We start from the raw sequence: 12,680 nt of genomic DNA on the forward strand, positions 1-12,680 counted from the left end.
GGCTTAATATTTATTTGTCCCGGTATGCTTTATGAATTCTCCAGTCATTGTACTACTGTAGAAATGACCAAACATCTGTGGAGTTAAAACTGTGCAAGGTACAGTGACATACTGTTTCTTGACATAAAAAAAAATCAAACATACACTGATATAAAGGAAAACAAAATCCACATGCGTCTGCCTATAGTTTGCTCACCAAAATGTCATGCAGAGGCATACACATGTTCACACACACACACACACACACACACACACACACACATGCGCACGTAAACACACACACACACACACACAGAGAAAAAGAAAACGAAAACAAACACATGAATCTGTCAAATATTCCAGATAATAATCTGTCATATATATGCAAATATTATGTATGCAAATATGTATATGCAAATACATGCATATGAACCCATATTTGCAAATATGTATATGCATATACATGCATATCAAGTCATATTTGTATATGTATGATATGTATGATTGTCAGTCATGCCCAACTTTGACCACCAGAACAGCAGAGGAGGCATCTGCTGTCCTGACTACTTGGGCTAGAATTTGATATAAATATTAGTGGAGAGTGTCCAGCCAAAGTTACATCCCCACTCTCGGTCAAGAGTGTTTTAGGACAGTTGGTGCTGGGATGGTTCCCAAAGGACAACTAGCCCACAAGGCTGCAGCACTAAGAGCCAGTGCAAGAACTCATTAATGTTCACATGCAAATGCATGCTCACACGCGCACACACACACATGGACACACGCACATGCACGCACACACACATTTAAAGAAATGAACTTAGCTACAGGTGTGTGATACATGCATGCTTTCAGACATTGTGAAAAAATGGCATCCCCTGACCAGCAAGCGATGTCAGAGGTGAAGATAGAGATTGATGTGGCTGAAGAACCACTGTGGATGACACAGGATCAGTGTTCAGGTCAGTTGCACATCCATCATTTTGATTTTAATTTAAGAAGACATTTCCTATCCTGGCCCAGTAGTATGGAACAAACTGCCCTTCTCACTCAGCCACGTGGATTCCTCAATACTGCTCAGCTGTAAAAAGTATCAAAACACAACTCTCCCATTCTGCCTTCCATCTTTGTGACAGATTTGCTTGTCATGAATGTGTGTGGGGGGTGTGCATTGGTTTGCATGTCTGTGTTTGCATACACTTGATTGTGTATGGTGTACCTGATGCAACATGTATTGTAAACACCACAAACTCCCAGGTGTGAGCATCAATCTTCATTATAATGATTTAAAGTCCATGTCACTTGAGAGTGTGCCACAATTTGCAGGGTGAGGTCCCACTAAGAATCAGCCCAGTTTGAATCCTTGTTCTTCAACCAGTACAAAGTGACAGCTATATAGAGCTAGTTATAATAATAGTAATTAGTAAATAGTGCTGTACAAATTGTACAAATCCAGTCTTTAACATATCCACCAGCTTTTTTTAGATAAGCTTGTTTGTGTATGTATTTTATTTCTTCTTTTCTTTTTCTTTTTTTTTTGGAGGGGTGGGGGGGGGGTTGCTTTGTTTTCTTTTTGTTTGTTTTGTTTTCTTTTGTTTTTCCATCACAGTCAGGTAGATTATGACCATTGTGGCTGACTGATCAACTGAATGTTAAGCAGTATTGCTAAACCCTTTGAATCCCAAACTTTGTGATCATTTTTTTTTAGAGGATGATGATTCTTTTATGTCTGTTAACAGGTCTGGGCCAAATACTTACATTGTGAATGTAGCTGTGATAGTTTACTTCTTATTCTGATTTTTACATTGATCACCTTAGTGATTGATGATGATAGATGATGGTGATCAGTTCAGGAAGAGAGATGTTGTTCATGACATTTGACTGATAAGTGTTGCAGGTAGCACATGTGAAACATCTGAAAATAATGTGAGCACAGCCTGTGACACAGGCACTTGGAATCCATCAGCTGCTGTGTTGGAATCTGAACCAGACAGACACACAGACAGTGGTCCAGGTATCAAAACTGAACCAGTTGATCACTATGTGACAAGTGATATGTATCACCAGTTCCAGTCTGTAGACAAAGGGGAAAGGGAAGTAAACATCAAGTATGGGTCTCATACTTCAATGACTTCTGAATACTCTCAAGCAAACTTTTGTAATGATCGTTCAGAGGTGAATTTTGATATCCAGAGTGAATGCCGTAACACAGGAAACACCATCACTAATGTCATCAAGACTGAATCAGTCACAGTAAACACCAGCAGTGATGTCATCAAGATTGAACCAGTCATATCAAACACCAGCAGTGATGTCATCAAGACTGAACCAGTCACAGCAAACATCAGCAGTGATGTCATCAAGACTGAACCAGTCACAGCAAACATCAGCAGTGATGTCATCAAGACTGAACCAGTCACATCAAACACCATCACTAATGTCATCAAGACTGAACCAGTCACAGCAAACACCAGCAGTGATGTCATCAAGACTGAACCAGTCACAGCAAACACCATCACTAATGTCATCAAGATTGAACCAGTCATATCAATCATCAGCAGTGATGTCATCAAGACTGAACCAGTCACAGCAAACATCAGCAGTGATGTCCTCAAGACTGAACCAGTCACATCAAACACCATCACTGATGTCATCAAGACTGAACCAGTCACATCAAACACCATCACTGATGTCATCAAGACTGAACCAGTCACAGAAAACACCATCACTGATGTCATCAAGACTGAACCAGTCACAGAAAACACCATCACTGATGTCATCAAGACTGAACCAGTCACATCAAACACTAGCACCGACGTGCAGACTGAAGCAGTGACAGACATGATGGCAGTGATGTGTCATGCAGTCAGATCTGAATCCACCTCCAGCAGAAATGAAGACAACAGACCAGCAGGTGATAACCAGGTGTGTAAAACATTTACTTGTGATTTCTTCAACAAGAGATGATGTAAAAGAACTTAACATCCTTTGCTTCCTGTAACCATTACAAGTTCTCTGGGCTGTGGCTGTGTCATTGCTCAGATATCTGCCTGTTATTATATTTCTTTTCATTAAAGTTATACTTTAACCTAATGCACACAGCTGTTGTAATTTATAAAGCTGACAGGGATGACGAGCATTTTTTCTGACAATTTTCTGATGATCAAGGAACATGCCATTATTACCTGACAAACTTTTACTAAGATTTATACAAAGAATATGTTATTGTGTGACCATTTTTGATTCGTGTATTTAAACAAAGAGGGTCCATGTAATAACCCAGTTTTGGTTCTCTTTGTGTCTGTATGTACGTCTGTGAGTGAATGTGTCTGTGTGTGGATGCCATGGGGGGTTACCAGTACTTCATCTTATTGATCCAAATTCTATTTTGCTCATCATCAGAAAGGAATGTTTGTCAAACTGAAAGTTGCATGCTGAAAGCGGAACAATTCAATCTTAAGTAACCAACATCTGTTGGCATTTCATTGTTTTTTCATTATAATTTCGATTTATGAAATTTTCAAACCATTCCTGCCTTAATCACATCTTTACCTTTTAAACGGATCATAACAAAATTGTGAAATGTATTTCTGGGCCTAATATACACCATAACCACTCTGGAGAAATCCAGAACTTTGGGTAAATTATTATCGGCAGATCTGACCCATTGTCACACTCTGCACAGTACAGACTGAAGGTCCATCACAACCTCTCTGTCTGATCATAGATGCCATTAAAAAAAGGCTACTCATTCTCAGAGCCCATGGGAATAAATGCTCATATTTAAAAACTGTGAATATTTCTTTCCAAATAATAATGGAATTTGCCTTCCGTTTGTATACTGGAAAAGTATTATATGCATATGTGTAGTGTGAGTACAGACTGAACGACACATTTTGGACCACAAGTCAAGACCTTTTGCTCATTTATATGGTAATTTGTGTTTGTCTTACTGTTGGCAGTCATTTTCATTATTTTCATTTCAGAAACAAGTAAAAGTTGAGTCTTCAGTCACTAACAAGACAACACCTCAGCTGTCAGCATCTGAAGCAAACAGAACTCCTCTACACAAGTCTGCCAACACTTCTGGGTCACTGCTGTCTCAGAACAGAAGTCATGTGTCTCAGCGTTGTCCTCCTTCCTTTGTGCTGTTCAGGAATTCAAAACTAGATATGGTGCATGTTCATGGTGAGAAACTGCATGCTGTGTTACCTGTGTCCTCCACACCTGGTGTTTGTGATGCTGGTAACTATAGCAACATGGACGTGGGAAAGGTCACTGACAGGAAAGTTGTGCAGAGAACAAACAACAAAGCTGGTGATAACACTGACAAGGAGAGTGAGAAGAAAGAGAGCAGGCAGCATGTGTGTGAGGTATGCAGTAAGGCTTTTACTCGGGCTAGTCACTTGAAGGCACACAGGAGAATCCACTCAGGTGAAAAACTTTACATATGTCCACACTGTGCCGCTGGTTTTAATCGTTCAGGTCACTTACAGAGACACATCAGGTCAGCCCATGCAGATGACAGACCCTATATCTGTGATGTCTGTGGGGCGGAGTTCTCTGAATTTGGTGATTTGAAAAAACACAAGATAATCCACACAGGTGAGAAACCACATGTCTACAGGAACATGGACATGGGAAAGGTCACTGGCCTTGATGACAAGAAAGTTGTGCAGAGAACAAACAACGAAGCTGATGATAACACTGACAATGAGAGTGAGGAGAAAAAGAGCAGACAGCATGTGTGTGATGTGTGCAGTAAGGCTTTTACTTGGGCTAGTGACTTGAAGAGACACAGGAGAATCCACACATTGGAAAAACCTAACAAGTGTCCACACTGTGACGCTGATTTTAATCAGTCAAGTGACTTACAGACACACATCAGGTCAGTCCATGCAGGTGAGAGACCCTGTATCTGTCATTTCTGTGGGGCAGCGTTCTTTCAGACTGGTGTCTTGAAAAACCACAAGAGGATCCACACAGGAGAGAAACCTTATACCTGTGATGTCTGTGGGGCAGCGTTCTCTCATTATGGTAGCTTAAAAATGCACAAGAGAACCCACACAGGAGAGAAACCTCACGTGTGCACAGTCTGTGGAAAAGGTTTTACTCAGTCCTGTAATCTAAAGCGACATCAGCTGACCCACACAGGAGAGAAACCTCACACCTGTCCTCACTGTCCTGCAGCTTTCACCCAGTCACGTGATTTAAAGAGACACATCCAGAAATTACACCAGTAAAAATGTACACAGTACACTGGCAACCTGAAGAAACGCAAGTTGATTCATACCAGTCATGAACAGTTGGTGTGTAACGTGTGCAGTAAGGCTTTTACTCTGGCTCATCACTTGAAGAGACACAGGAGAAGCCACACAGGGGAAAAACCTTACATGTGTCCACACTGTGCCATCAGGTCAGTCCATGCATGTGCGAAACCCAATGTCTGTGGGACTGCATTCTCTGAGACCAGTGACCTAAAAAGACACAAGAGAATCCACACAGGTGAGAAAACCAATATTTACAGCAAATGGATGAGGGAAAGTTTGCTGACCTAGATGACAGGAAACTTATGCAGAGAAATAACAATGAAGCATGTGTGTGATGTGTGCTGTAAGGCTTTTACTCAGGCAGGTCGTTTAAGACACACAAGTTGTTTCATACAGTTTGTGTGTGATGTGTGCAATAAGGCTTTTACTGGGACAGATCATTTAAAACGACAAGTTGATCCATACCGGTCATGAACAGTTAGTGTGTGACATGTGCAGTGAGACTTTTACTGAGACTGGTGACTTGAAGACACACAAGTTGATTCATACAGTTTGTGTGTGTCATGATCAATAAGGCTTCTACACAGGCTGATACCCCAAAGACATGAATTTCCTGAAAGTGGCAGAATGGTCAAGACGTTTATCTGTCAGTACAGTGTCTGTGAAGGTCAGGGTTTGAATCCCTGTCTCACCCTTTCTCCCAAGTTTGACTGGAAAATCAAACTCAACGTCTAGTCTTTCAGATGAGGGGATGAACCAAGGTCCTGTATGCAGCACACACTTGGCACACTGAAAAAGAACCCATGACAACAAATGTTGTCCTCTGGCAAAATTGTGTAGAGGAAATCCACTCTGATAGGTAAACAAACATGCACTCAAGGCCTGACTAACGTGTTGGGTTATGCTGCTGGTCAAGCATTTGCCAAGTAGATGTGGTATGGCATATGTATGTAATTAACTGACCACAGTGACACATTGAAAAACTGACACTAAAGTCAGAATATCTAATGTTAAAGTGTCATAACCAAGTTCATGTCATTTATTCTGTCTCCAGCAACATAACTCATTGAATGGTGAATAAAAATGGTGTCTATTTTAAATATAATGATTTTAATCCTAATTCTGATTTGTCCATGATTGACATTGTCTTGTTAACAAAAACAACAAAAAAAGAGAGAAAAAAGGCACTTGATTGACACTGCAGATTTAACTAACACACACACACACACACACACACACACACACACAAGAAAAAAAGGCACATCAGTTTGTAACCAAGATGGTGTGTATTTGTGACTTTGTGATTTATCATTCTTAACTGTCTTCAGATTTTTATTTTTCTGTGTGTATATTTACAGTATCTGTGTCTCTGTGTCTGCGTGCACATGTGAGTGTGTGTGTGTGTGTGTGTGTGTGTGTGTGTGTATGCATCAGATTATGTGTATGTGTGTTTGGTATTATGATAACGTGGATTATGTTTGGATGTTTGCTATGTGGGTGAGGTGACTGTACATTGTATACAAGGGAGTGGGGGTAGATTTGTTATAAAATTCTCACTTGTGATTATGATTTTTATGTGATTTTTTTTCTTCTTCTTATATTTTAGTCATGCGATTTGCCTTGAGTATTATTGTATTTGAATGAAAATGCAGTACAAATAAAACATTCTTATTATTTCTGTTATTTGATGTTGATGTGACAATGATTAACAATTCTAAATCTTTTATCCAATCTAATAGGTGTATACTTTTTCCCCTCCAAACATATCACTCAGATAGCCAGTGTAATTGATTGTGAGTACAATATTCATATCAAATGTGTTCTGTTTCGTATTGGATGAAATATATAATATTTTTATGTACCTCCATGGGGTTTCCTGGAATAAACATGTCTTCACATGTCTTGTCTTGTCACTGATAATAGAATGACTAGCATGTCTGTCTGCCTGTCTACCTGTCTACCTGTCTGTCTGTCTGCCTCTGGATATACATACATACATACATATATATGTATATATGTGTGACGGGGTGGTGAGGTGGTGTTTGTGAAGGTGAAGACAGGTAGAAGGTGTTAGTAGAAGAGAGCTGCAGCCAGGCAAGGTAGACTCGGGATGAGGCAGTGCGCTGGTTTTCTTCTTTTCTTCTTTCATTCTTCCAGACCAGGAGAGTTCTCTATACGTCTGGCACTCGCTCACTCCTTATATTCTGTTCCACCGAATCGCAAAGCCAGCGCCGCGAAGCGACTCACGAAACCGGCCCTCTGCGAGCCTTGAGGGGCCAAGCTTGTGTTTGACCAAATTTAGCGGCTTCTGGCTTTCGGCTCGGGGAACTAACATAGACATATTATATATCACACAAAACTACAACAGACGAGCATTTTCTTAAGCTAAACCATTTTCTACAAAAACAATGTAGTAAAATACTGTAAACAAAAAGAGTCACTGAATGAACGAGCTTTTAACGAGTTCATGTATCATTTTTGTACATTACAACAATTAATACGTCGCGATATGTAATATAATTGCAACAATTAAATAATTGAACAACCTGAGTTTCCAACTATATAAAAATCATCTATAGAATCTGCTTCTAGAGTAAAAAAAAAAAAAAAATTATGTAAAAATTCAACAGAAAACTCAACGGGAGCTCCCGTGTCGACAATGAAATACTTCGTTTAAACCAACAACAACACAGCTATACATGTATGATATGAATCAGATTGATAACAGAAATGCAAACATGAGCAAGACACGCTATAAAAATGTCTAGGTATTGTAAAAACGTATTTTGCTCAAATCGGCACTGACGAATTCCAATGGCTTGAAGAAGAGATAGTTTTGTGGGGCCGAACATTTCGTACAGACATTTCGTACTATCGCATGCCTATAACTTAGGTGTACACGGAAAGCAGTACACGAGAGGAAAGCTTAATCATTTACATTTTAATGCACAATCTAAATTCCACGGCAACTATATTGATTTATAGAAAACGAAGGTATTTTGTATGTTTCAACTGAGTGGATTTCGAAGATCGCGCCAAAACTCATTCACATAAATATTAGTTTAAAAGAGTTATAGGCTTTCTGGCCAAATGATACCATTACAGTTGAGAAGTATGATGTTTCTGAAGTCCCATAACATAAAACTATAATCTCATCTATAAGGAAGTGTTTATAATTTAACAAATTGATGAAAATCATCATACGGTTCCCTGTAAAGGGAGATAACTTGTGACCGATTTACAAACTTCCTTTGTAATCTTCGGCGAGTCACAAAAGTCGTCTGCTACGCTGGCCCAACGAAGATCGTAGCCAACCTGGCTACACACACACACACACACACACACACACACACATATATATATATATATATATATATATATTAGTGTCTGAGTGTGGATAGAGGGAAGGGGAGACAGCTTCTTTCAATCAGTGTTTTCACAGTCTGAGTGCATCATCTCCCTATTTACTGAGTGTACTAGATTCATATATTAGTTTCAGATGTAAAAACATCAAATTTATGCACGCATGCTTCCATGTGCCACACATACACATCCACACTCACGTACAATATGTACAAACAGACACACACACACACACACACACACACACACACACACACACATGAACCAGACCCGCATCTATACACTGACGAACATGTACCACACACACACATAGTGACATACACACAAGTTCACACGAAGGTATATAATACCACACACATTCACACTCGCTCAAACAAACACATACACACACACAGAACACACATACTAACATCCTATCCCAGGATGATTTCTATTTCTTAATTTTTAAACGGGTATGATATATACGTATATGATATATATACAGTGCAGGGAAAGATGCACAGAAGTCGAAAAAAAAAAAAAAGATGATAGAAAATAGGCCACCGGCACACACCAACAGAAGTGTGCTAATACACACACACAAATACACGTGTGCACACAGATGCGCGCATCCACACACACACACACACACACACACACACACACACACACACAAATGCACAATGTATATGTGAAATTTTCCAGTCTCACATTGAGGTAACTGTACCCAGACCCCACGCTACACATTAAAGCACACAAATCCCAACACACACACATACACATACATTCTTAAACACACACATACACACACACGCAAATGCACATGCACACATACACACACACACACACACACACACACACATTCTACATGCGTCAATTCACATACACATGCGCGCATGTGCACGCACGCACACACACACGCATGCACACACGCATGCATGCACGCGCGCACACACACACACACACACACGTTTCTATACATCTCAACTCCCATAATTCAGATATGCACACAACACACACACACTCAAACACAGAGGGAGAGAGAGGTACAAAAGACATGTACCCACACACACACATACATTTGGGAAGGCCCAGAGAAACTCTGTTCTATTTTGAAGAAATATGCCCAAATGATACCAGTATCTGTGTTCTTCATTTTCCAATGAAAAAAATGTATTGTCTAAAGGCACGCATTTACATAAATGGAACCTGAAACATAATTGAAATCTTTTATATTTCTGCATCCCATAGGATAGTCATCTTCAAACAATGTGATGTTGTCAAGTAACGACACTGACAAAAAGAAGTCAATGAAAGACGTTTATTCACACTGGAAAAAAAATCATTTTAAGAAAATGAGGAAGGTGCAATGTTGATGCATGTGCATGCGCGTGTTTACGTGCGCGTGCACATACACACACACACACACACACACACACACACACACACACACACGAGACACATTATTTTTCGCGTGTTAGTGTCACTGTTTGTCATCAAAACCCAATTGATGTTGTTGGCACTTTCGCCATAATCGGTCTGTTTCGGTTAAAAGACAGCCATGGAATGTTTTTGTGCAGTGGCATTTGTGCCATTAGAGTTGTCTTACCTTACATAACTGGCGCGGAGAGGCTTTGCAATTTTTTTTATTATGTTCTAATAGAATTCCGTGGAATGTAAGTTATTCGAGATTTTATCATTCTGTTTGCTTTGTTGTCGGCAATATTCCTCCTGCAGTCACACAGGGGAGGGGAAGATATGTGCATGTCTTCGTTGTTATGCATGGTGGTGTTGTTATTTTATTCCATACAAAGCTTACAGTGCAGCTTTTGTTTTTCGCATGGAGCTCGGCCTCTTGCGCTGGGCAATACCTCTGAAACAGTAGTAGTGACTGACATTTCCCTGATTTTAAATCATTAATTTTTGTTCCTGCTTACACGTGCCTGTGTGCGTACACGTAGTTGCTACTTATCGTCTATAGTCTTTCTTTGTTTTCGTGATTAAAAGTCGATAACAACGGTATTTTGTTGTGTGTGTGTGTTTTGTTTGTTGTTGTTTTGTGTGTGTGTGTTATCAGTTTAAACAAACCAAGAGCTGGATAGCATTGAAATCAACGAAGACTGTGTTCGAAAGCTCCTAGCTACCCTGCACACCGGAAAATCCCCTGGTCCAGATGGAATCAGCCCTCTGATTTTAGCAAGAGCCGCAGACATCCTAGCGAGTCCACTTGCCCACATCTTCAGACTATCGCTGGAGACGGGAGACATACCAGATGAGTGGCGTCAGGCCGAGGTTACCCCCATTTTCAAGAAAGGCAGTCGATCAGAAGCCAGCAACTACCGCCCCGTAAGCTTGACCTCAATCATCTGCAAATGCATGGAAAAGATTGTCAGGCAAAGAGTGATAGACCATCTCCAGGAAAACAACCTCATCAGCAAACACCAGCATGGCTTTGTCACGGGAAGATCATGCACCACGCAGTTGCTAGAGGTACTGGACGAATGGATAAGCATCCTGGATGATGGAGGGAGTGTGGATGCAGTATACATGGACTTCCAGAAAGCTTTCGACACTGTCCCTCATCGCAGGCTTCTTCTGAAGGCAACTGCCCATGGTATTACAGGCAAGGTTCTGGGGTGGATAGACGCTTTCCTGAGGAACAGGCGCCAACGAGTAGTCGTCAACGGCTCATACTCCAGGGAGGCAAACGTCTCAAGTGGCATTCCTCAGGGGAGCGTGCTTGGTCCCCTCCTCTTCGTCATCTTCATCAACGACCTACCACAAGGCATCAGTTCATCCGTAAAAATGTTTGCGGATGACACGAAAGTGTACACAAGAAGTGATGAGGAGGGTGCCACAGAGCTCCTGCAAGATGACCTGGGCAAACTGGAAGACTGGTCACAAAAATGGCTGCTGAAGTTCCACCCACAAAAATGCAGTGTACTCAAGCTGGGTAACAGAAAGTCAGAGGCGAAGTACCACATGACAAGAAAGAGCGGGGATGGAAAGGATTGCACTGTTGTATTGACAGAAAGCGAAACAGAAAAAGATCTTGGGGTCGTGATTGACAACAAGCTCAAATTTAAGCAGCATATCGCTCAGTGCACATCCAAAGCAAACCGAACATTAGGAGTGATACGGAGATCCTTCGACCACCTGACAGAGGAGACATTTGTCATGCTTTTCAAAAGCATGGTGCGACCAATCCTGGAGTATGGACATGCAGTCTGGCAGCCTTACCAGAAAACCCTCAGCGCCGAACTGGAAGACGTTCAGAGAAGGGCAACACGATTGCTGGCGTCAATGAAGGACAAACCGTACCCAGAAAGACTGAGGGCCCTTCATCTACCATCACTGGAACACAGGCGTCTCAGAGGGGACATGATTGAGGTCTACAAATACCTGCACGCCTTCTACAATGTAGACAATCCCAAATTCGAGCTTGCCGACAATAGCAGAAGAGACCTCTGAGGCAACCCCTTCAAGCTGACGAAATCCAGATTTCGCCTGGATATCAGAGGCAACTTCTTCTCAAACAGGGTAGTTGCCGGATGGAACAGCTTGCCAGACAGTGTTGTCACCGCCCCTTCCCTGAACTCCTTCAAGACAAGGCTAGACAAATATTGGGAGAACCATTCAGCTAGGTTCTCCCCTTCCTGTCTAGAGTAATGGACTCACAAACCAGTGACCAAACCACAAATGCGTAAAGTCGTAGGAACAACGAACAGGCAAATAAGCCTCAATCGTTGATCAAGTCAAGTCAAGTCAAGTCAAGTCAAGATGATACGAGGTGACGAATATTTATTCTCTTGTCAGTTCATTGTGCTAGATTAATTATATAGTTTGAATAATAGCTATTGGTATTAATTACCACTTGAAATTTTTGGCACAGTGACGATGATGAGATCCAAAGAAGACGATGGCAATGATGAGTTGTTGATCTGCAGATTTGTCACTATTTTCTGCATTTTGTGTGTGTGTGTTTTTAGTAGCTATCATGCAAATACTATACATATGTTCAGCTTATAATAAAGCATAGTCTTCCCCATTGGTATGCATTCGCTGTTTTCTGATACATTAATATATTTCTTT

Source organism: Babylonia areolata, chromosome 33 (assembly GCF_041734735.1).
Source record: "Babylonia areolata isolate BAREFJ2019XMU chromosome 33, ASM4173473v1, whole genome shotgun sequence".
In the NCBI taxonomy this organism is placed as follows: domain Eukaryota; kingdom Metazoa; phylum Mollusca; class Gastropoda; order Neogastropoda; family Buccinidae; genus Babylonia; species Babylonia areolata.